The 4,098-nt window shown below is 49.2% G+C and overlaps 1 long non-coding RNA gene across 1 annotated transcript; it reads right to left on the minus strand.

Annotated features, from left to right (window-relative positions):
* Positions 1-1,367: 1,367 nt before the first annotated feature.
* Positions 1,368-2,157, minus strand: LOC149358178 (uncharacterized). Its single transcript, XR_016289950.1, has 2 exons — positions 2,029-2,157; positions 1,368-1,512 (listed from the first exon to the last, which is right to left on the minus strand). It is a non-coding gene; the product is annotated as an uncharacterized LOC149358178 (long non-coding RNA).
* Between the last annotated feature and the right edge of the window lie 1,941 nt (positions 2,158-4,098).

A 4,098-nucleotide genomic window follows, 5' to 3' on the forward strand; every position in this document is an offset into this window, starting at 1 on the left:
TTAGCATCACTTGACAACAAAATGAGTTATTATTACTACTAAAAGACATGGAAAACAGACTTGGAAGTGATGCGCTCGAACAGAACGAAGTCTGTCTGGTGCTTACACAAAATGAACGGTATAAAACTGCAGAAAGTCTACATTACTTTCGCTGTTTAAGAAAGATTCACAAGATGGTTGCTCATGCAACGTCTTGTAAAGGTTTAGGCTACTTTTTAGCTCCTCCGAACGACATTCAGCTGCCAAGGAAGGGAGCCTGCTGGAGATATGAAATATTCAGCGATTTCATCCCTCAGGGCCATGGCCGATGAAGTCGACCGATTACTTGTTACTGTAGAGTGGTTGCTGCTGCTACCGACTTCCATAACTGTTCTGTGCCAATCACCATCTTGCACATTTTCTCCACACACAGTATCACTATAGCCAGATGGGCAGTATGCAGAGTCCTGCATTAACAAATTATGTAGGCACACTGCTGCTTTTACCATATTGGTTAGGAGTTCGGGGTCTCCATCCACAGTGGAAAGAAAGGAGCGCCACCGTGCAACCAAAATGCCAAAGGCATTTTCAACGCACCTCCGTGCCCTAGACAACCGATAGTTGAAGACTTTTTTTTTCTCTTCTAAGTTTTTCCCAGGGTAAGGCCTAAGTAAGTACGTCTTCAGAGGGAAAGCTGCGTCACCCACGATACACAGAGGCCACCTGGACGTTGAAGAAGGTAGACCCAGTGTTCCGTCTTCAAGCTGTTCTTTGATGATGCTCTCTCTAAAAATAGCACCATCTGGAAATCGTCCTTCGGCTCCGATGTCAACCAGCACGAAGCGGTAATCGGCATCTACAACTCCAAGAAGCACAATTGAGAAAAATCCCTTGTAGTTGTGGTAATCAGAGCCAGTGTTGTCCGGACATCTCATGGCAAAGTGCTTGCCGTCTATGCTGCCAACAGAGTTGGGAAAATTCCATTTGGTGCTGTAAGCTTGTTGGATGTGCTGCCACTGTGCTGCTGTTCGGCGCTTCAAAACAACTGGTGACAGGCAGTCCCATATTGCTGGCAAAGTTTCCCTTAGTATTTGCGACACTGTTGAAGTCTGCATGCAGTAAGACATTCCAATGTCTTGTATGCTGCAGCCTGAGGCGAGGAACCTGTAAGCATTTAGCAGTCATAAAATAAATGTTCAGCAATCATAAAATCGATATGATGAGCATAGTTTCGCAGAAAATGAATTTTGACTTGTTTTAGTAGCTGTTTGACTTCGTGACAGGCTCACAGCAATACAAAATATGCGAACCAAGGCAAGCAGAGCAAATTTTTTTCACCTCAAGCAGTGATGACCTCGTGAGTTCTGGTTGTAACATGCCGTTCAAAATACACAGCCTTAATTTCAGCACCACACTCACCTCAGTGTAACAGCCAGCCTTTCACCTGGAGATATCGGTCTGCGGTGGTTGGGAGGATGCAAAATTTTGAAGTATATGAGGTCCAGCAGGCGGTCGAAAGATGCTTTGGTCATTCTGCATGAACAGACAAACTGTACTGAAAATCTACTTTACCGGTTTACAGTGGTAATTACACACAGCCCGTGTTGCTTCAATTTGCGTCAGGCCATATAAGCCGTTTCGGTTATGGCAGAAGAGGGCTACAGCGCGCTCAGTAACTTTGGTACCTGAGCACTACGTATACCACAAAAAAAAAATTGAATAAAGCTACTTGTGACGCACGCCACGGGTACGGACGAAAAACTCAGTGCTGAAGTGTCGCTACACATCACTTTGCCGCGAAACCCGATAAAGTAAATATAACACGTGGAACTTTTAGAAAACGCTACTGTATCGCGGACAGGAGAGCAAGCTGCAGGACTAGTTGGTGATGCATGTCGTGAAGAAGTCAGCGCAAAAAACGGACGCGAGAGAGGAGAGATGACACAGTAGCACTCGTGAACTTGATATGTGTCTTCTCTGTCCCTCGTTTGTTGCGTTGACGTTTTCACGACATGTATTGCGGGAGCAGTATAAAATTATTTATGTTACCTGAAATACTTGAAATGGTACTCCGGGTCCACTCGCCGGAGCTCCTGTACCAGGTGGTGGTACTCGCCAAGGTCTGGCCTCTTGTCGAATATCTCTCTGATGTACATTGATCGCCTACGTTTGCGCCGAAGACGCTGCACTAGCAGTGCTGGTGCAAGTTTCTTTTTCGCCTCGTGCGTCAACGGCATACCGCGAGAACAAATTTGCGCGTTCTGCAAGTAGTGAAATTTGCGCGGTAGCAGCAGAAAAACAACGTGCTCGCCTGGCCGCGGTGAGCGCGAAAAAGAGAAAAATCTCTGCCTCTCCCGTAAACGAGAGTAGAGTAAGCATGAAATGTTTACGGGCCTAATGTCATCTCGGTGGACACCCGAACCGCACCGTACAGGAAGGGAGGAACGCCACCACCCGTTCAGCGCAATGCCTTGCCATTTGAACGCAAGGTTTTTTGAGGAAAGGAAATGGCGCAGTAATTCTCTGCCATCTCAGTGGACACCCGAACCGCACCGTAAAGGAAGGGAGGAACGCCACCACCCGTTCGGCGCGATGCCTTGCCCTTTGAACGCAGCGCTTCTCCCCCGGATCACGTATGACAACGAAGTGTAACGTGGCATTTATGTGCTTTTTGCACGCGTTATTAGAAATCGGAAATTATAATTCCGTGCATTATCAAACCCACCGCTCCACTGATATCTTGATAAACATTCAGAAGGCACTGGCAGCAGTTATTTTTTGTCTCATTTGGAGACCAACCGGCGCTTGCATGCCGGTCGCGTAGGAGGGCTTAGAGAGTCTCGTTAAATCTCGTTAAGTCTCGTACGGTGCCCGGATGTTCTCGTTTCAGAGCCCGGATGACTGGAATTCAGTGCCCGGATGACTGGAATTCAGTGCCCGGATGAGTGGATTTCAGTGCCCGGATGAGTGGATTTCAGTGCCCGGATGAGTGGATTTCAGTGCCCGGATGACTGGAATTCAGTGCCCGGATGAGTGGATTTCAGTGCCCGGATGATGGCTCTCGGTCTCGGCGTGACGTCACCACACTGCCGACAACGGGAGCTAAAAGCATTTCATGCTTAAAAAATCTCTGCCTCTCCCGTAAACGAGAGTAGAGTAAGCATGAAATGTTTACGGGCCTAATGTCATCTCGGTGGACACCCGAACCGCATCGTACAGGAAGGGAGGAACGCCACCACCCGTTCAGCGCAATGCCTTGCCATTTGAACGCAAAGTTTTTTGAGGAAAGGAAATGGCGCAGTAATTCTCTGCCATCTCGGTGGACACCCGAACCGCACCGTAAAGGAAGGGAGGAACGCCACCACCCGTTCGGCGCGATGCCTTGCCCTTTGAACGCAGCGCTTCTCCCCCGGATCACGTATGACAACGAAGTGTAACGTGGCATTTATGTGCTTTTTGCACGCGTTATTAGAAATCGGAAATTATAATTCCGTGCATTATCAAACCCACAGCTCCACTGATATCTTGATAAACATTGAGAAGGCACTGGCAGCAGTTATTTTTTGTCTCATTTGGAGACCAACCGGCGCTTGCATGCCGGTCGCGTAGGAGGGCTTAGAGAGTCTCGTTAAATCTCGTTAAGTCTCGTACGGTGCCCGGATGTTCTCGTTTCAGAGCCCGGATGACTGGAATTCAGTGCCCGGATGAGCGGATTTCAGTGCCCGGATGACTGGAATTCAGTGCCCGTATGAGTGGATTTCAGTGCCCGGATGACTGGAATTCAGTGCCCGGATGACTGGAATTCAGTGCCCGGATGAGTGGATTTCAGTGCCCGGATGACTGGAATTCAGTGCCCGGATGAGTGGATTTCAGTGCCCGGATGATGGCTCTCGGTCTCGGCGTGACGTCACCACACTGCCGACAACGGGAGCTAAAAGCATTTCATGCTTAAAACCTGTTCTCCGCATGCGCTGAGGCGCTCGGTACGTCAGACGCGCCAGACTCAAGACAGGCCGGTTTCCCGACGCGCCCGTCGTAGCCGGCGTAACGTAGCCGACGTCGCCCGCCGGCGCGCGCGCGCGCGTTACGTTGGACTATATCTACGCCTTTAACGTGACA

This window comes from Amblyomma mixtum, chromosome 3, assembly GCF_055824585.1.
Source record: "Amblyomma mixtum isolate Tamu chromosome 3, ASM5582458v1, whole genome shotgun sequence".
Classification (NCBI taxonomy): Eukaryota; Metazoa; Arthropoda; class Arachnida; order Ixodida; family Ixodidae; genus Amblyomma; species Amblyomma mixtum.